Source organism: Mauremys mutica, chromosome 10 (genome assembly GCF_020497125.1).
Source record: "Mauremys mutica isolate MM-2020 ecotype Southern chromosome 10, ASM2049712v1, whole genome shotgun sequence".
NCBI lineage: Eukaryota > Metazoa > Chordata > Testudines > Geoemydidae > Mauremys > Mauremys mutica.
In genome coordinates, this window is record NC_059081.1 from 30,529,885 (window position 1) to 30,551,110 (window position 21,226).

The 21,226-nt window shown below is 44.9% G+C and overlaps 2 long non-coding RNA genes across 2 annotated transcripts in view; one reads left to right on the forward strand and one right to left on the reverse strand.

Annotated features, from left to right (window-relative positions):
- Positions 1-7,450: 7,450 nt before the first annotated feature.
- The window catches only part of LOC123378401, a 52,808-nt gene continuing 39,032 nt past the window's right edge, over positions 7,451-21,226 (reverse strand). Inside the window, exons 2-3 of the long non-coding RNA XR_006582590.1 lie at positions 14,801-14,889; positions 7,451-7,899 (exon numbers count right to left, since the gene is read on the reverse strand). This is a non-coding gene — a long non-coding RNA (uncharacterized LOC123378401). The remainder of the gene's footprint in view (positions 7,900-14,800; positions 14,890-21,226) is intronic.
- On the forward strand, positions 12,976-16,192 carry LOC123378402. The gene is made up of 2 exons (XR_006582591.1): positions 12,976-13,557; positions 14,828-16,192. It is a non-coding gene; the product is annotated as an uncharacterized LOC123378402 (long non-coding RNA).

Genomic DNA, 21,226 nt, shown 5'->3' on the forward strand with positions numbered 1-21,226 from the left:
GGAGGGGTGTCAATCTTCAGGTACTCCCTGGGCTCAGTATTGCTTATGTTAGGCTTGCATACCCCTGCTTTAAGGACTGGTAGAAGAACCCAGAGACCCTGTAGTAAGCAGCAAGCTCTGTTTCTCCAGGTATGCTGCTGCTTCCTTGGGCTACTTCCTTACCTCCAAGCCTTCTTGTGCTACTTCCCCAAAGTCTGTGCTTAACACAGCCTCATTTTGGTTCTCAGGCCTCTAGCTTCTCTACTAAACTCATAAGTCTTCCCACCCCCCTCAGGCTTTACTTTTACTGATCCTACCTCAGGGCCTCCCCTACAGGAACCTAACCTACTTCCTATAGAGCCTCCTAGTTAGCTTCTTGTCTGTTTAAGCCCTGTCTCAGAGCTCTCCCCTGAGCTGCTCCCAGGAGGGTTTCTCTCTACTGCAAAATGTTATCTCCTTTGCAGTCTCTCCCTGCTGAGTTTCTACCACTCCCAGTTCATTATAAGGCCCAGGTGCCTAATTATCTTTACCTAGCTCCATCTCCTCTGGCCAGGAGGCAATCAGTCACAGGTGCTCTAATGGGTGCTTAACCCCTTCATCTAACAGGTGATGGGAATAACCCGTCATGGGTACTTTAAAGCTACCTTTGTGGCCCCAGTACAGCAGTCCAATCTGCACCATCCCAGAGCTTCAAGATTGTTGTCCTTTATTCCTAAGTAGCTGTTTTACAGCTGGCAATCTACAGAGTGTAAGGATGCCTAGCTACATTGCCCTTTCCTCTTCTCCACCTCACTACAAGAAGGTGGACCAGGTGAGGTCAGTGTAGAAGCAAATACAGCTGCTCTATATGACTCAGAGTTTCCCATGTGCCGGGGGAATCCCCAAGGATTCACTACTCAGAGGCAATTCTTAAAGGCTTTAGAACTGCTTTGCACTGCTGCAGCAATGTAAAGGGCTTGGATTGGGGCCAATGACTCTAAAACATTAATTCTTATTGGGCAACAGCTTATAAAAAGATTTCTCTCTTTTAGCCTCCTGTAATGCTACAGATGAGCAAAGAGGTTTATTTACTCCCAAAGGATTGGTCCTGTGCTTTATTTATTGGAGCTTAAATTATTGTTTTTATTAACATAATTAAGACATTTAAAACATATTTTCATATATACTGCAGTGCAATTAGCATTCAGGTGACAGATTATATGGTTTTACATTCAAATGCAAGATGCTTAACAATTCTGTTTCCACAGTGCTTATTACAACTATCTGATAGCGCATTCCTTTGATCTTTACCTTTCAGATCCCAGTGCTAAAAGTTATCAAGTATTGTTCACATTCTTCTATTTCAGAAATACACAGTATAGTTAGAAACAGGGGCGGCTCTAGGCATTTTGCTGCCCCAAGCATGGCAGGCAGGCTGCCTTCGGCGGCTTGCCTGGGAAGGGTCCGCTGGTCCCGCGGCTTCGGCACGCCTGCGGGAGGTCCTCCGAAGCCGCGGGACCAGCGGACCCTCCGCAGGCAAGCTGCCAAAGGCAGCCTGCCTGCTGCCCTCATGGCACCGGCAGAGCACCCCCCGCAGCTTGCCGCCCCAAGCACGCACTTGGCGTGCTGGGACCTGGAGCCGCCTCAGGTTAGAAACAGGTCCTGCGCTGGCTACTGACTAGAGCAAGAGTGCACATGATAGTGGATCAGACATGGGGACATGTAACCCATCAGACCAGTGGGTTACACATGCAGATGACAGTGCCACATACAGGGCCTGATTTTCCAGTTTCTTGGCTCTTTTAGTGACATTTGCTTTTGCTCAAAGCGGGTGTAAAATGTTCCCAGATCAGAATGGATGTTTTGCATTCTCGTTCCACAGGGGTTAGTGATTTATGCCAGGTAGTGATGGAGCTGAGAATCAGAGGCAGAGGCAAAATGCCTGAGCTAAAGTTCAAACAAGAGTCAGAGCCAAAATTGGAGCCAAGAGTCAGAACCAGTGTACCTGAGTCAGGGAAAGCCGTAGCAGAGCTGGGTCTGGGGCAGGAGCAAGGCTGGGGCAGGGCTGGAACCAAGCAAGGATGCAGGAACAAGGCAGGTTATGTCTCCGCAGCAGGCCAGGGACCCGTGCCTTGTTGCACAGACAGCTTCCTGAAACTCCCTCCATGCTTAAATTATGAAGTCCAGGAGTGCTGCCAATTGGGTCTTCGGAGGGTGGCACTTTCTGTGGTACCTGGGGTTTACTGTGCATTGATCATAGCTGTGCCATGGCTACCAGATGGCGGTCTGGTGAAAGTGTCAGTCACCCAGAGCCCTGACTGGGTTCTAGCCCACCAGATCCTTATGTCTCCCCACCTCTTCAAGGGTGTCCCTGGAGTGTCACTGGGCCAGGTTTGTTTGGATGGTCCCTGTGAAAATTATCCACCAGTTCAGGGGCATGGACATAACTAGCAGGTTCTCAGGATCACTTTTTGGGGCCATAGCCTCCCCAATCTATGAAATACCACAGCCTGCCCCATTTCAATTTGGAGTCCAATATGGCTTGGATGTCATATTCTTTGTGATCTTGAACCGGAACCAGCAGCAGCAGTAGTGGCTGCATCCTGTTGGGGAATGGGTTTTCCATGTATGGCTTTAGGAGGGAAACATGAAAGACAGGATGCATCTTGAGAGACCTAGGTAAGGAGAGTTTGAGCAAAATGGGATTGATTTTCTGACAAATTCAATAAGGTTCGAGGAACTGATGGTCTAATTTGTGAGATGGCCTGTTCGTGTGGAGATTTTTAGCAGATAGCCAATCCTTTCTGGCCCACTGAAAAACTTGGTCTCTCCTATCTTCTATGGTCTGTGTACAGTTTGTAAGCCTTCTTAGCATCCTTGAGGTGGACTCTTACCTCTTCCTGAATATGGTAAATCTGCTGAACCAAGTTGGCTGCTGCCAGGTTCAGGGAGGCCATCAGCAGCACAGGGTGGGATCACAGGTGGAACCCTTGACTGGGAGAAGTGTGCTCTGCCCAGTGGAAGCATGGCTGGCACTACTGTGCATAAACTCAGGGTGAGGCTGGAGGCTGGACCAGTCATGTTAGTGATAGTTAACAGACCATTCTAGATATTGCGCTAAGATTTGATGCCCTCTCCCTATCCTGCCATCCCTCTGAGGGTGATATGTCAAGGGGGCACAGGCTTGGACATCTAGTAACCAGAGGGCCTCACACCAGAAGCATGAGATGAGCTGTGGCCCTCAATCTGAACTGACACTGTCAGGACGCCCATGGAGGCAGATGACCTGAATCATTAGGAGCTGAGCAACCTTCTTGGTGGAAGGCAAGTGGTCACAAGGGACAAAATGTACCATCTTGATCCATGACCATCAATGCCGGCATAGAACCATTGGATTCAGAGAGTTTTACAATGAAGTACATGGAGACAGTGGTGCAGAGCCTGGACGGGGTTTCTAGGGGCACAGGGGTGCTAAGCAGCTTAGTGCATGGGAACTTGGTACAGGTGCACAGATGGCTAGTGTTAGGAACCAGCGTGCAGGCGGTCTGGCCTATTGGGAGGGGCTGGGAGAAGTGGTTGGGAGTCAAGTTGGAGTTGGTAACCAGAAGATGAGTCAGAATTGGAAGGCAACAGTCAGGAGCGGCGCTTAGGGGCTGAAGCCAGAGACAAGGCACGGATCAAGCATGCAGCAGGAGCAAGGCAGGAACTGACAGCAAGGGCAGGAATAAGGCAGAGCAGAATCTGGAAACAGGAGTTAGATGCAGATTGCAGGATTCAGGCAAGAGTGCAGTCTGATGTGGCAAGAACAGAGTCTGCATGTTGCACAGACAGCCCTTCTGAGTCACTTCCTGGCTTAAGTAGTGGGTGCAAGCCAATCAGGCAACTGTACACCGGTGGTGTTCTGATAGGACTTTCTGTGGGGCCTGACCTTCCAGGATTGATGAAGTGTTGCTTCATCTAGTTTCACTGGGGATGACAAGAGAGTCAGAGACCCAGCACCCCAACAACCCTGGATTCTCGGCCTACCAAAACTGCAAATCTCCACCCTTGGATCCTTATAACAAGTGTTGACATAAAAAAGAAACCGGAGGCTAGAAGATGGGTTTTGAGGTTTTAAAATGGCCTACTAGGGTGTTGTCATGACACAGTTGCAGGACCTCCCACCAGGGACACCCTGGCAAAACATACATATGACCATCGCCATATATTATTCCACCCCACTTGAAATATTGCCTCTTGGTCCTGCTTCTTGACCATTCTAGGGGGTATGTCATCTCTTTGACTAGTGGGTCATACCATAAAGCCAACAGAATTGTGATGACCAGAGTTTTATGTAGTGAGGCATTAAGAAAATTGCAAGACTCAAGGAGCTAAGGTTGTTCCTGGCTAGTTCTTTATTCTCTTTTGTAACATTCCCCCCATGCAGAACAGAGCATCAGCCTTACTGTTTTCAGTTCCCATATGGTAGGTGATCATAAAATCAAAGTAAGAGAAGACTAAGGCCCACCTGAGCTATTGTTGGTTCAGTGCCCTAGTCTTGTGTAAATATTCTACGTTTTTGTGATGTGTGTACACTTTCACTGGGTATTGGGCTCCCTCAAGGTAATGACACCACTCCTCAAAGGCAGTCTTGATCACAAGCAATTCTTTGTTAAGGATCTCATAATTTTGCTCCGCTGGGGTGAGCTTACAAGAATAGTAAGCACACAGGTGCAGCAACTTCTGGGGTCCATGTTTCTGGGAGGGCATAGCTCCAATGGCTATGTTGGATGCATCAGCCTCCATAATAAATGCTCAAACTGAGTCTGGGTGCACCAGGATGAGTGCAGTGGTTAAAGCAACTTTGAGCTGTTCAAAGGCATGCTGACTTCAAGCAACCAGACAAATTTGGTGGTTTTGTGGAGGAGGCTGTCACAGGGGTTATTTGTCCTGAAAAATTTGGGATAAGATGCCAATAAAAAATTTACAAAGTCTAGAAAGCATTGCTCCTCCTGAGTACTCCAGGTGACTGCCCACTTCCACCTTTTATGGGTCAATCTTAATGCTTTCTGGAGAGAGGGTGTATCCCAAAAACTCTGTGGTGGTTTGGTCAAAGGTACATTTTTCTAATTTTGTGAACAGGCCATGCTGTCAGAGCCTCTCCAGGACAGACCTAATCTTTCACTTGTGCTGCTTATGGTTTTCTGAAGACGTGTATATCGTCGAGGTAGACAACTACATACTTCAGAGTGTCCCTGAACATATCATTAACAAAGTGTTGAAGGGTTGCAGGGACATTAGTCAGTCTGAATGGCATCACCAAGTAGTCAGTGTCCATAATGGCTCATCCCCCGCCTGGATATATACTAGGTTGTAGAGCCCCTTCCCCCCCGGCCCAGTCCAGTTTGATGAATATCCATGTGGCTCACACGTGATCTAATAGTTCTGAGGTTAGGGACGGGGGATACCAGTTCTGAATCATTACCTGATTCAATGTCCAATAGTCCACACAAAGGCACAACATCCCTCACAAAAAGGACTGGGCCCCCTGTGTGGGACATTAAGTGATAAAGCCTTTAGCCAGATTTTCTTGGATGTACACGTGGAGGGCTGCCAGTTCCAGTTCAGACATTGTGTAAATCCAACCATAGGGGACCTTTGCTCTGGGTTGTAGGTCAATGGAGCAGTTGTAATCCCAGCCTGAAGGTAGCATGTCTGCATTTGTTTGGTGTTTATCAGGGATGTGGGGGGGCTGAAGCTGGGGGTGGCCCCCACTCGCCAACTGCTGTGATCTGGGATTTGCTCAGGGGTGGGTTTGACTGCCTGGAGTGGGCTCCCAGATCCAATGACTCATCACTGATGATACGTAGGCAGACTTGCTGGCAATGCTCAGAAAGGAAGCTGACTTTCCATTCCCACCAGAGAACCTGGGGGTAGTGCTGTGCCAACCATCTGGCCCCAGGGATCAGGGGAAATGTGGGGAACAAATCACACTGAACTGTATCACCTCCCAGTGGCCCTGGATTACCGCTTCCAGGGGCACAGTCTCCTGCGTCACTAGTCCCAGGGATAAAAGGGTCCATCTATGGTTTCCACAAGATCTGGTGTAGGTTTCTGCTTGTGTGGATTCACAGGGTCCAGATAGTCTCAGCATCCGTAAAGTTGTAAGTGATGCCAGAATCAATGAGCACCCACTGCGATGGATCTGCCTGGCCTCACCTAGAATGCGTAGCCGGATCTGCATTCAAAGATGTAGCAAGGGTCCAAGTGGCCTGAACAGGTTCTTGTCAGGTCTTGGGGTCATCCTGACTGCATCCAGACTTGGCCCCTTACAGATTCTGGGCACATTTGTTTCCCGATTCTCTGCTGGCTGGGCTCTATGATGGGCACAAAGCCAGGGCATGTGCTGGCTTGCCACAGCAGGTTGTTGTGCCAAAGTCATTCCTTTTCCTTGGGAGTCAAGCACAAGCAGGCCAGGTCATCCTGCGTGGTTTGGGAGTCAAGCTTGGGGTTCTTGTTGCAGGACATGGGTAAGGCAATGGCGTAACTCCTTGCACAGCCACTTGTCAATATGGATGGGTAGATCAATCAAAGCATCCATGTTTGCAGGAGTTTCCATGCAGGTTAGCTCGTCCTTGAGCTCCTTGCTTAGTCCTAATTGAAATTGGTCCAGCTGGGCTACCTCATTCTACTCAGGTTCTTTTGTAAGCCATTGAAAGTGCGCAGCATATGAGGTGGATGGCCACTGTCCCTGTCAGAGCTTCTTCTGGGCAGCTTCAACTGATCATGTGTAATGGGGATCATTGAAAATTGAGGAAAAAACCACAAGAAGGTGTTTGAGTCCATTAGTGTTGAGCTGTTTTGCTCAAGCCAGGGAGAGGCCCAATCCAGAGCCTCACCAGTCCACAAACTGAATATCAGTCCCACAGTGGCAGGATTGGTGGGGTTGGTTCGGAGGGACAGAGCATAAAAAGTAGATGGCACTGGTTAAGGAATCCCCTGAATTTTTGGTGAATTTTGGTTTCCATCTGAATGTTCAGGTAGGGACTCCACAGGTGCCTGTTTGGGAGGCAGGGCCGCCATGTGCACCTGGAATGCAGTGTTCTCCTCTTGTGAGTGGGCCTCTTGTTCGTGAAGGGTTTTTCTGCCAAAAGTTGCATTATCTGAACCCACAGAGTATGGACTCTGGTCTGGAGATGGATGACCTGCTCCTGCGGATCCAGTGCCCCCGGGGTGTCCTAGGCAGTGGGAGACTCGCCCCTTCCATCTTACTACTGGGGCATCATCTGCAAAGGGGCCAGAGGTGCTCTGTGTAATCTCCCAGGAACTGGACCATGGGTGGTCAGGCCTAGTGGCTGGAGCAAGAGTCAAGCTTAGCAGGTGGAACAGGAATAAGAAGCCAGGAAAAGAGAGCCAAGGGTCAGAACCAGAGTCAGAAACTGAATGCCCGAGACTGGGGTCAAACCAGAGCCAGGAATTGCAGCTGAGAGTCAGAACTGGGGTACCTGGAGTCAGGGAAGGCAGGAGCAGAGCTGGGTCCAGGGCAGGAGCCAGGCTGGGACAGGGCTGGAACAGGACAAGGAAACAGGGACCAGGAACAAGGCAAGGATGGAAAAACAAGGCAAGATCTGTCTCAGTAGCATGTCAGGAATCTGCCTTCTTGCACAGACAGCTTCCTGGATCTCTCTCCTTGCTTAAATAGGTCATTTGGATCAATCAGGGGTCATATGGAGTGCTGCCAATCGGGTCTTCCATGTGAATCATTTCCTGTGGTGCCTTGTCTCCCAGGGTTTTCAGTGCATTGATCCTGTGTCAGTCACCTGGAGCCCCCACCCAAGTTCTAGCTCGCTGGATCCATGCACAGATTTTCAAATCCAGAGGTTGGTTGCTTAGTTAGTGGATGAAACTTGCATGCTAAGGAGGTGGTTGGGGCAATATTCTTGTAGGAAAAGCAATAGACAGCTGTAAAATGATATAAATTAAAGCAGATTTCCACTATTTTATCATACACTTTCCTGCCAGTTGATTTTCCTGCTTCAATTCCTGCCCTCCATCCCATTGGCATGTAATTTATACATTCACTTAGTGATGTATATTATACTACCACCATGTACGTAACCACTGAATCTAGTTGACAGCTTCTGCTCTCTTTGTTCTGTTTCCAAGCTGGGACATAATTAAGGCTCACAACTCAGAAAAATCCCCATTTACAGCACCGAAAAGTTGTCTTAAGTCACTGCTCTCAACATTGTTTTGGTTTCTTACATGACAAATATACATAGTCCTGGAGAAGCTGGGGCAATTTGATCTCATGTACTAGTAACCCCACCACCACCACCCCTCTCCAGGCTAATGGGAAAGCTGTTCAAAACCTTTATTTGACTAGGAGACAAAGAAGACACCTAGTATTCCCACTTCAGCTCATGCTGGTGGACACTGCACAAGCCTCTAATCACCTTTGATGATGTGTCCTAACAATTGTGCAAAGCAATAGGGTGCTGCATTTTCCTTTTGGCAGCCCTCCCAAAAGAACATTTGTAGTTATAGCCAAAAGGTAAATGTAACTGAGACACAAGCACAGAAAGCTATTTTCTTTCTGGATGTAAATCCAAGATAGTTAATGGGTTTCTCTGCACAGCACAGCTTTATTATTAAAGAAATTATAAAGATGGTGCCTCTGTGGTCAGTGTTTCCTGTATGGAATTAAGGATCTTGGTTTATGTGGCTTTGATATGAAGGATCTATTTATACAGAGAAATGCTTCCCATTGCTAGAAAGCCACTCAGTGCTAGAGTGGAAATATAAGACTTCAGTGTTGCTATTAGGACTGGCACTGGCTTCTCAGAATGTTTAACTTTAGCTGAGCTGAGCTCTGGCCCAGGCTCCCCCCTTCTCTTAGTGCCACTTTCGGATGCACTGCTACTACAAAGTGGAAGTAAAAAGCCAACCCCAGGAGGATCATAGGGGGCTTCTCCCGTGGCACAGAAATAGCATGCACAGCACAGTCAAGGGAAGGGGTGTGGCCAGGCCTCCCTTTGCCCCAGTGATTCCCCAGTTGCCCCCATTTTGCTTCCTTGGGGTCACTGGCAGCCAATGTAACTGAATGCAGCCCTGAGTCTACTTCAAATTACGCCAGGAGACCAGACTGGCACACATCCAGCCCAGAGCCATGGGAGTGCAAAGCCACCTTTGTGGCTGCTTCTCTGGCTGCTGAAGATCCAGGCCCCTCTATTTTGGGGGGTAGTTTCATGTTTGGATAACAATTTGACTGGCACTTTTGAGAAAGGCAAAGATCATAGTGCTGGTAGCTCACAGCACTATTGAAATTTCTACTGTACCCGAGACAGCGTTCAACATCTCTTGATCCCAGCATGTGTCAGGAACACAGCAGGTGATGTCACAAGAAAACTGTTTCTTTTATCAGACAGAGCTCTTCAAACCACACTTTGAGGACTTCAATAGCTCAGACATAGGTTAGGGGTTTGTTACAGGAGTGGGTGGGTGAGATTCTGTGGCCTGCGTTGTGCAGGAGGTCAGACTAGATGATCATAATGGTCCCTTCTTACTTTAAAGTCTATGAGTCTGAGTCTAACTCCTGGCTATTCAAGGACAATAAGACCAACTAACAGGTATCAGCAAGTTATAACGATGTGTGTTAAATCTAACAGCCTCAATCAAGCATTATGCCCCAGGCTAAGTCAGGAGTGGGCTTGTGGATGGCCTGGATGGTGGGGTATTGGGGAGAAATCAGAATTGAATGTGATCTATTCCATGCATTGGTGGAGGCCTTGCTTCTAAAACTTAAATTCCAAGGGATTTAATACAATACCTGATTACAGGAATACCAGGACACCATTTACATAAGGCATCTATATTCAGGGAATCTGATCCTTCCAGGAACAATAACAATGTCGTAAATTATATTGTGGATTATAATCCTAGTGAGAAAAATATTGAAAACACCCTGGAAAGTTCCAGAACTTCAGTATAAAAAGAGCATTTTCCCAGATACACCAGTAGTATATCACAGCAACAAATCCACATCTAGTGATGAGATGAGCCACAAAGAATGAGGGGGGATTTGATAGCTGCTTTCAACTACCTGAAAGGGGGTTCCAAAGAGGGTGGATCTAGACTGTTCTCAGTGGTACCTGATGACAGAATAAGGAGTAATGGTCTCAAGTTGCAGTGGGGGAGGTTTAGGTTGGATATTAGGAAACACTTTTTCACTTGGAGAGTGGTGAAGCACTGGAATGGGTTACCTAGGGAGGTGGTGGAATCTCCTTCCTTAGAGGTTTTTAAGGTCAGGCTTGACAAAGCCCTGGCTGGGATGATTTAGTTGGGAATTGGTCCGGCTTTGAGCAAGGGGTTGGACTAGATGACCTCCTGAGGTCCCTTCCAGCCCTGATATTCTATGATTCTATGTGAAACTAAATATTCCTTGGCAGTTAAAGAGAACAATTTAGGGCTTTTATAATCCCAGCTGATGAGGGGACCCAGCTACAACATAGTTATAATATCCCTTATTCAGTAATGATACAATTCCAATTTGTAGTATAGGTGAGAAATTAATATTAATTCACATCTATGGAGGCTCCCCCTATGAAATCCCTGACAATTTTCTCCCCACAAAATACCCTGAAGCCACCCCCAAACAGGCTTGCTCTACCTGTAGTTTTCTCGGGAAAAAGGTCCATTGAATGTGTTTAGGGGGAGGACGGCAAGCTTGTTCCCCTTCACCTCTGGCATCTTCAGTGGGCAACTTCCCATCCCATTTCCTTGTGGTGGGGCATTGTTTGGGGCTGGGATGTGCCCATATCTCCCACATAAGGGTTTGGTGTGGGGGAAGCCTCATCTTAATATTAATGGGCATTTGTCCACATCTCTCACATTCCAGGGTGCAATCCAGACCAGTGAGGGACTGTGTCACCACAACCTTGGGTGCCTTACAATGCTTTGCTGTTGTAGCTCTCAGCCAGGGCCACTCACAAACAGCCTAATAGCATGCAGGTCACACCCTGGATGTCTGGGTATAGCTGCAGCCCTGGTCCAGCAACTCTGATTCCAGGCGCCTGTCAGCAACACTCCAGTCACACTCCGGCTTCCACCAGCCTTGGTTACCACTTGCAGGGTGAACCCCAACACACTCCTACTCCCAAATTTTCCCCCCAAAAACGTGTGTTTTACACTGTCCAGCCCTTTCCTGGACAGTTCAGATTGAAAGGTTTGCTACCTCTGTAAAAGGTCAATATGCAACTGTTTGCTACTTTAACTGGAGTTACCAAAAAGTTCAGTTTAAACACAATATTGGATCAGTTTAGACTGAAAATAAAAAGTACAAAAGGATAGATTTTAAATGAGTGCAAGCATATGGTATTAAAGTAAAAAATGGTTACAAGAAAAGTAAAGATAGTAGCTAAAACTTAACAAGCTAGACTTGGTTCAAGGTGAAATCCTTACCACAGGTTCCCAGCAACATTGCTGACCAAATTCTCAGGTCAGGATCTCTTTCCAAAGTCAAAGGGATGGCTCCTCAGTCGTCTTAGGAGAAAGAGAGAGCGTGCTCGGGATGTTTTTGCCCCTCACTCTTATGCTCCAGTCACCGTGTAAAATGCATTTTCCTGAGGGTTACCCCTAGATAAAGTTCCTTCCAGCTAAGGGTGGAGATATGGAGTCTGGTGGTGAAAGAGCTTCCATGCTGCTGTTTGCTAAAATGCAGATCGCTCTGCTCCTGCCCTCTTTGTTACCAAAGAATGACCACTTGACAGGTGATTGCCAATCAGTGTTGATGACACCTGGCTAGACGGGTCACCTTGTCCTTTGTCTTTGAGAAATCGGTTTGCCCCCTCCCCAGACTTGTCTGGCAAACACATTGTAGTAATAATTTCAGCTTATGTTCATATCTCTTAATATGCTTTTTGTACATACGTTACACAAGAATATTGATGATCATTGTGTTATTAATTTTTAAATTATACCTCACAAGCCATATTTTGCCCAAAAATTATTACAATAGGGTGTGAATACAGGGAAGATTTTGGTCACAACGTCCCAAAAGTGCTTCTTTACTTTGACACAATTAGTATATTTTGCTCAGGCGAAAGCTCAGGTGTGCTGCATCTCTTAACTGGGGGCAGGATTTTAGGTCAAACTGGCACTGTTGCACAGTACTACATGATACCAACACTAGAACTGCATGGCATTGCACTTTTTTATGGGGAATTCACAAGTTCAATTTTTTTTTTCTGTTCTGGAATGGGACAAACACAAAACTTTCAAAATTCCCCACAAAATGAAGTTCAAAACCATTTTAGTGTCAAGGCTATTTAAATGTTTCATTTCCAGAACATTGAAATGTTTTGTTCCAATATTGACATTTAAAGTTTAATTTAAAAAAAGTTGAAATAAAAAAAATTCAAAACAAATATCTAAGCATTACATTCCAAAACTGTTGAAACAGAACAACATTACTGAAATGCTTCATGTCATTTTTTCTAACTGGGAATTTGTTCCTCTTCCACAAGGCTTTTCACTTTTGACAAATTGGCATTTTCCAATGAAAAAAATTCCGAACCAACTCAACCAATACATCATTGTAAAGTGCCTCTTGTCCTTTTAAACACAAACAGAACAATACAAAAGGCCTCACCCTTTGCTCACTTAAATCACTCTGACCTCTGGTGTGATTTCATTGGCTTCAGTGCAGTTACTCCTAATGTGTGCTGTCAGCCCCAAGTAGCTTGTTTTTAAAGTTTGAGTGTTTGAGTAGTTATCCATTAACATTAGACAACAGTGCTGTCTGTTAAAGTGTTACATTGATATACTGCAAATGCAAAAATATGCAGTTTGTTTTTGTATGGTTTGATAGGTTTTGTTCTAGTACAGACTGACTTTGTTTAGTTTAATTTAGCTGTCCCCTGTTTCATAGCAGATCTATGAATCTAAAGGTCAACCAAAAGTTAATGTTTAGATACCCTGGGCTTAATCCTGAGCTGTACTGAGCTCAGGCTTAACAGAGCTCATGCTGGGTGGCAAAGGTGGCTCTGAGCTACCTTTATAGCTCCCCTGACTGGGTCCCAAAAGTTTCACAAATAGTACTGTTTTGCTCTGTCATTCTAACCTCTAAAGGTTAGAGGCTTGTTTCTTATCTCAGACATACTGGTGTAAATCTATTTGGTATTTATGCTGATTTAAGCTAAGTTACTCCATATACCCCACAGAGTTTTTGCCTTTCAGACTTCTGCGAGCAGTAAATACATCATCTGAAGAGGCTTTGGATACATTATAAGGAAGAAAATATGGATAGCTGTTGTGACCTGCACAAGATGTGCCATGTTTATCTTTCTCCTGGGGGGATAGAAGCGACTTCATCTGTACAAAGTGCAAGCTGGTCTCCATACTGGAAGAAAAGGTTAAAGGATTAGAGACCCAAGTATTGACCCTGCATTGAATCAGAGAAAATGAAGACTTGATGTAAATGAAGAAAATGAAGTCAGGATTTGGTACTGCGGGCACAGCATGCCAAAGAATCATAGAGGGCATCACAGGGGAGACTGAAGAATAGGGAAGAAAACTGGCAGCGTCTGACCTCCAGAGGGAGGAGGTGGAGAACCAATAGAGGTAAACAACCACTTTCAGGCTCTCTGTACAGGTACCTCTGCTGAGAATGCCTTGGAAGAGTCATCTGGGGTAAGGGATCATAAGGAGACCCCGTCAACCAGAAGGCATGGGATGCATTGTCCTAGGGATGGGGGTTCCACAACCACCACTCCCAAGAGAAAGAGATGGTTGGTGATTATTGGGGACTCCCTTCTAAGGGGGACCATCATCCATCTGCTGTCCAGACCAGGAATCCTGAGAAATGTGCTGATTGCTTGGAACTAGAATTCAGGATGCGATTGAGTCTGCCGAGACTCATCAAGCCCTTGGACCGCTACTCCTTCCTACTTCTCCATGTGGACACCAACGATATTGCCAAGAATAACCTTGAGCAGATCATTGCAGACTATGTAGGATAAAAGAGTTTGGAGTGCAAGTGGTGTTCTCGTCCATCATCCCTGTTGAAGGAAAAGGCCCAGGCAGGGACCATCCAATCATGGAAGTAAATGTGTGTATAGAAAAGATATAGAGGAAACTGGAAAGGATCCAGAGGCAAGCAACAAAGATGGTCAAAGGGATAAAATTCAAGCCATATGAGCAAAGGCTGAAAGAACTAGATATGTTTAGTTTGGGAAAAAAGGAGATTGGGGTGGAGGGGGTGATATGATAGCAGTCTTCAATACTTGAAAGGCTGCCATAAAAAGATGGAGAAAAGTTGTTCTCGCTTGCCACAAAAGGCAGGACAAGAGGCAATGGGTTCAAACTATAGCATAGCACATTTAAAATCTGTAAGAACAGTAGGACTATAGAACAGACTGCCTAGGGAGGTTGTGGAAGCTCCTTCACTGGAGATTTTCCAAAAGAGGCTGGATAACCATCTGACAAATCCTGCATTTTGGCAGTGGGTTAGACAAGATGACCCTTGCAGTCCCTTCTGACCCTTTGGTACTCTGATTCTATATTTAAACTGGTTTAAGTGAGATCTGATTCTAGCCCTAAGTGTTAAGTTAGACAGACTTCCACCAATCATTGATTGTTCCTTTTTCAAATTCAGGGACGGTTTTAGAAGCAGGTAAGCAGGGTGGACTCCTGGGCAGCAACTTACAGGCGGTGCGGAATTGCTGTGCAGCTCAGCTTTTGGGGGAGGCTCAGCTGCTTTGGGAGGGGGCAGTGAGAGGCCCAAAATATGTTTTTCATCCTGGGCAGCAAAATGCCTTAGTTTGACCATATTCAAATGCTTAACAAAAATTACAGCAAAACTTACCAGGTTTAATATTTTTCATTCTTTCAGTGTGTGGATGACCAGTTTGTTGAGATTTCATGGAAAACTAAATTTCTGGATTGTAAAATAATCTGGAACAGAATGACAAAAATTTCCCCTGAAAAAAAAATCACAATTTTTTGCATGGATCAACTGAACTCTGTATCTGCTTGCTAGTCCACTGCAACCTGTGAATGTAATGAGTTTCCAAAATTGTGCATGCATATTTAACTAACATGCATATTTTGCAAAAGTGTTTGAGTGATGACATTAAATTGATTGATTAAATTGATTTGCTAAAGTATTTGAATATTTAAATGTACATTAATGTTTTAGTTTATCTGAGAATGTTAAGTGATATTTTACCCTTTATGTTCCCCAGAAATGATGGTACAGAGCCAAATTCTGCTTGCAGTTAGATAGGCAGGAATCTCTGGAAGTCAGTGAAGTTAGTCTGATTGCACACCCATTTAACAGAGCATAGAATTTGACATACCACTTCCCCTGATATATGGGCATCAGTTTTGGGTGAAGGTGAAGGTGCATGAACCAGAACATCAGCTTTGCACCAGCTGAGAGCTTCTCCCAAATATTTTCTGTTCTGTCTGCACCACTATAGAGCCTAAAGAGGTTTTCTAATGGCCACTGATTTTGGATGCCTGGCTTGAGACACCTTGGGCTTAAAGACTTGAGGTACTGAGCAGAGAAAACTATAACTGACGTCAATGTGAGTTGCAGGTACTCAGCATCTCTGAAAACACACAGATTTTTAAAGCGAGAAAGGGTACTGAGATGATCTAAACGGATGTTCTTCATAGAATAGGCCACAGAATGTCACCCAATAACTCCTGCATCAGGCCCAATGATGTCTGGTTGAATTACAGTATTATATTTTTAAAATATCCAATTTGACTTAAAGATCTCAAGTGATGGAGAATCCATCCAGTCCCTTAGTAATTTGTTCCAATGGTTAATTATCTTATTAACATTTTGTATCTTATTTCTAGTCTGAATTTATCTAGCTTCAACTGCCAGCCATTGAGTCTTGTTATTGCCTTTGCCTACTAGTTTAAGGTGCCCTCAGAAATCATCTCACCATGTAGATACTTATGTGGGTGAGCAGGGATCAGAGTTTACATCGCACCCAACCCAGGGAAGAAAATGATCCAACCAGCAGACCAAATTCGGTGATGTATCCTGGTCATATGCCATCTGAGGCATGTTGCACATATGCTAAGAAGAAGATGATACTTACATACCATTATCAAGTCACCTATTAAGCTCTCCTTCAAAACTAAGCTAAACAGATTGATCACCTTACATCTCTCATGGTGAGGCATCTTTTCCAGTCCTCAAAATGTTTCTTGACAGGCATTCAAAATCGGTGGCCATTTTTAAAAATGAGGTTTTCTTCAACTGTCTCTTTTCCCCCATTCCCTGGCCCATTCACTGCCTGTGTATCTTAAATCTGATCACAGCTGACATTCCAGCTAGGAACTTCATTGTCGAAAAACAGCAGCTCCCCTGCATAAGATACCTTTGCCCGCTTATACATGTAATGATCTTTAGCGAGTTGCATTCAGACACCAGTAGAATCAGCTAACCAAAACCATGCTGAATAAAACTGCTTTGATTTTTTTTTAACTTGACATTTTCCATTGACTTAACAAAAGCAGAATCTGCCCTATACTTAGACATAGATAGGGGTGGCTGTATGTTTTATGATACAAGGGAATAGAGAGGACTGCTATGACATTTTGTCATTAACAAAAGTCCAGATGGCTGTATTGTTAGCTGCAGCATAGTAACTGCAAAACATCCATAGCTGAGACTTGAGAAACAGGTAAACAGCAATTCAGTTTCCATACTTACCTTCTCCTGGGTATCTTCTAAACTGAAATTGGCAGCTACCCCAACTGTAACAAATGATGCATTGTGATGTAAATACTCTAAACTAGATGCTAGGTTAAGATCAAATTCATTGCACCTAGAATCAAAAGCTGGAGTCATACCAGTGCATTCCCACCCAAGCTCTGTTCACATCAGGGGTTTGAAACTTCTCTTTTTTGGCACAATACCACTTATTTCCACCATCTGTCTTACACCTGTGCATGGAACAGAATCATTAGTGCCAGTAGAATTGCATTATCTCTTTTTGAAAATGTACATAGAGTTTGATTTCAAGTAGAGTTTTAAAAGGTTTCTATGAATTAATTGAAAGGATAAACAAATCAATACAATGTTTTAACATATATATAGTAAAGTTCTTTTGGGTTGAGGTTTTGTTTGTTTTGTTTTGCTGTATAACGAATTACATCTCAGCAGCTGGTTGCACACAGTAAAGATGCCAGCAGATGCTACAAACACAATGTGTTCAACCATTTGCCAACATTCCACTGAGCCAGACACATTGAAAGAGATGCATGCAGCTTGGGAATCCCGGGTTACAGATTTCTGTTTTATACACTGATGCAAATACCATTAACATTAGCGAGAAGATGGAATCTAAACAGCTGCTAACCTGGTACCTTTCGGTATTAAAAAAACAAAAACCCTTCACCGCATATCTGCATATGGGCAAACCAGACTAGGAGAGTGTGGCCTTATTCCCTCTGGAAGTCAATTGCACCAAGAATGCCATTTTGGTTTGAACTAGGTTAGTGTTTCTGATATTCCAGTGCCTCATTCCTGGGAGTGCTAATGGTAGCCAGAATGTTCTGAAAAGTCATCACAGCTGAGGGCAGAATATCTACTGCACCCCCAGTCTTAAAAATGGTTTTATTTCTGTGACACTCACAGTTCATTTTAACACTTATGTTTCACCCATTCAGGGATGTCAGGTAGATGGATGAGAGGGAGACTCTAGTAGAGATAAGGTCACATTTTCAGCTATTTGTGAAACGTATTGTCTGTCTTGTCTTATTGCTTAAATGAGGCATGAACCCAGTGCTGCAAATCTACAGTAGCCAGAGGTATTAGGACTGGACTTGGAAGGGACCTATGGGTCTTTGAGCCCTCCATTTGTAAATACTTTGAGTCTATACTAAAGTGCGCCACTCAGATATGCAGCTTCACAACCCTATTCATTAAGTTTGTAAACGAGGCAAGAAAGAAACACCCCTAGCCACTGGCAACTTGTGATGTTCATAAACAATATATACAGGAAGGTTGCACACACATGATTTGTCATGTCATCCTTATGAACAAATATCCTGTCAGTCATCTATGAAGTCAGCGACAGAGCTGGCCTTAATTATTAACATTTCCTTTTAAAGTAGAACTAACAGCAAACACCTCCCCACCTAGCATCTGATCCAAAGTCCATTGAACTCAATCAAAAGCCTCTCACTGACTCAAATGGGCTTTGGATCAGGCCAAAAGACAGAAAAATTCCAATGTAATTGCGGCAGCAGAAACTTAAACAAGTGAAGCATGGAAGAAAATGGGTCTTGTGACCTAAATTCGCACTGTTACTTTCGCTCCCTCCAAAGCATACTTTTCATCTGCATTTTGTGCAGGGTCAGATCAACCAGACCAAGAGGGAGGGGCTGAAAACATTTTGATGGCCCCCACCCAACTCAATGCCCAAGACTGAGTGTGTGACTTTCTAGCCCATCCCTCTCCAAACTCAGAGTGTTGACAACTTTTGAGATTTTATCAAAAGGCTTGCAATATTTGCTGTTTTTCTTAAAGACCCAGCTCCTAGAGCCATGGGACTCTGGAAGAATCTCAGCTTTCATTAAAAAAAAACAAGTTAGTTTCTCATCCTCATAGTTGCAGAGAAATGCTAGAGAATATGACTCAAGTGGGCCCTGAAGGCTTAAAAATGGAAGGCAAAGAAAAAGAATATGCCTTTGGGTTTTTTTTAATCCCCTGACTTCTAAGCTAATCACATGATTCTTTTGGGCTGGACTCTGATTTTTGGATGCTTGGAATTGGCAATAATGCTCCTATGCCATGCAACCTAAGGGACCGGGGAATAAGTGATGTGTCCTGAACTGCAGAACTGGTGTGTACTGAGTGTTTCTGAAAGGGGTAAGAGAATAGTGAACAGAGATTCCCTGTTAAACACAAGGAATGAAACTGCAACTTATGCTAGTCAGAGCCACAGTAGAAACTGTGACGTTCTGATTCCCTAAATACCTCAAGTTGAACGTGGTGGTCAATTTGCACAAAGCAACTCCCCACCAAATCATGTGGCATAGCTTAGGACTGTGCGGGGCAACCTGCGGCCCGAGGGTTGGATGTGGCCCGTCAGGGTAATCCACTGGTGGGCCCCAAGACAGTTTGTTTACATTGACCGTCCGCAGGCACGGCTGCCCGCAGCTCCCAGTGGCTGCAGTTCACCATTCCCAGTCAATGGGAGCTGCGGGCAGCGGCACATGCCACAGGGACGTGCTGGCTGCCACTTCCCGCAGTGCCCATTGGCCGGGAACGGTGAACCATGGCCACTGGGAGCTGTGGGCAGCCATGCCTGCAGACGGTCAATGTAGGGTGACCAGGCAGCAAGTGTGAAAAATCAGGACAGTGGGTGGGGGGTAATAGGAGCCTATATAAGAAAAAGACAGGCCTGTCCCTATAAAATCAGGACATCTGGTCACCTTAGGTCAATGTAAACAAACTGTCTCATGGCCTGCCAGTGGATTACCCTGATGGGCTGCATGTGGTCTGCAGGCTGCAAGTTTGCCCACCTCTGGCTTAGGACCACAATTAGCAAACATCACAGTAGTGCTGATGGGCCTACATAACCAGCAGGCACCAATAGCTGCAGTTGTGGCAAAATTATTTAACACAGCACCGATTGTGAGGTGAAAAGACTAATCCCCTGGTTCTGTTCAAAGAGGCTTAAGGGATAAGGAGAGAGAAAAGGAGCAGAGAGAAGACCCAGGGGAAGGAGAAAGTGGATCGGAGAGGATCAATGGATGAAGGAGGGGGAATAAAAGGGGATGGAAGATAAAGATTAGAGAAGATAGAGGAAATGAGGGGAAACAATGACAGTAAAAACAGGGGCAGAAATGAAACATGTCTAAGAGAAAAAAAATATTTTTAGAAGGTGAAAAAGTTAAGTAAGTCTGTTTCAATTGACAGGAAGAAGCAGGGAAGCTCTAGAAGCCAAGACAAAAATGATTAATGTAGCAGGACATTTTTAGACCTTAAAAACATTTCTGATACATTTGAAATGTAAGAGCCCAAGATGATCTTTTGCATCACACCTACCATGAGTTACTACTCCAACTTTGCCCAGCATATTTGTTCCAAATTTACACCCAAGTAAATTGAAATCCAAAAAAGAGAGCCAGCTGACTGCATTGCTGGGTGACATGTCCATCAATTGTAACCCAATGAAAAGTCGCTCTGGAGCTGTCCAGTAAGGTCTACAGGACTGGGTTCTGATTGCTTTGAAATTAACATACCTTCCTTCTGTTTATACTCTTGCATCTGGGTAATGGAATCAGCATGCGGCTTGTTGTTGCCTGGAAATGTCTAATCCTGGACTTTGGAGACATCCACCCACACTAATAACTTTGTGGAGATCGAAACAGGGATAAACATGCAGCATTCACTATAAAGAAAAGCATGCAGCATTTTAGGATTTGCTGTTTCCATTTTAAGTAAGCCTGTTTCGCATGTCGGCTTCCGTGAGTGGGAATTCACTGGGAGTGGGGTCGGGAGAGACTTCCATTGGTCCAAGGATTTAGAAAAGGAACAATTTCCATTCACACAGAAAGTAAGCAGTTTTCAAAGGGAGGACATATGGCCACAGGAAAAGGACTCATGCCTATTGCAAGGCATAGCAGTGCAAGCCAACAGTCTGGTGGCAACAATGCCACAATGTTTCATAAAGGACCAAAGCAAACCAGTGATGGATAGGGGAGGAAATGAGTTTAATAATAAATTATAGCATAGCTTCTTGTTTCATAGATGAAGGGAGGTTTAGTCCGTAGGAGAAAGATCATATAGAAGGACACACAAACATTTTGTACGCAGCATAAAGGCATCGATTTTTGAAAACATAGCTGATGGCATATGCATGACACCAGTTTAAAGATGAACAGTGAAATTCTGGCCCCATTGGAGTCAAAGGGAATTTTGCTGTCAACTTCAGCATGGCCGGGATTTCACTGGAAAGCTCACAAAGTAACTTCCAAGTTAGAAATGACACATAAAGTTGTGACAAATAAAGGCGAAGTCTTTGTTCAAATTCAAGACCCATGGAACTAAGGCTAAGGTCCTGTCTGCACTACAGTCTTTAACAGCCTTTGTAAGTACTTCATGACATAGTTGCCTCTCCACGCCGCCCCAAGCGGTGTTCGATGTTATATGGGTGCTCTGTTGCCCTGCTGACATGTTATGGGATAGCTGCCTGGATTTTCCCAGAAAGCACTCATCCAAATAGGATTAGGCAGCATGGCAGGTGTGGATGTATAG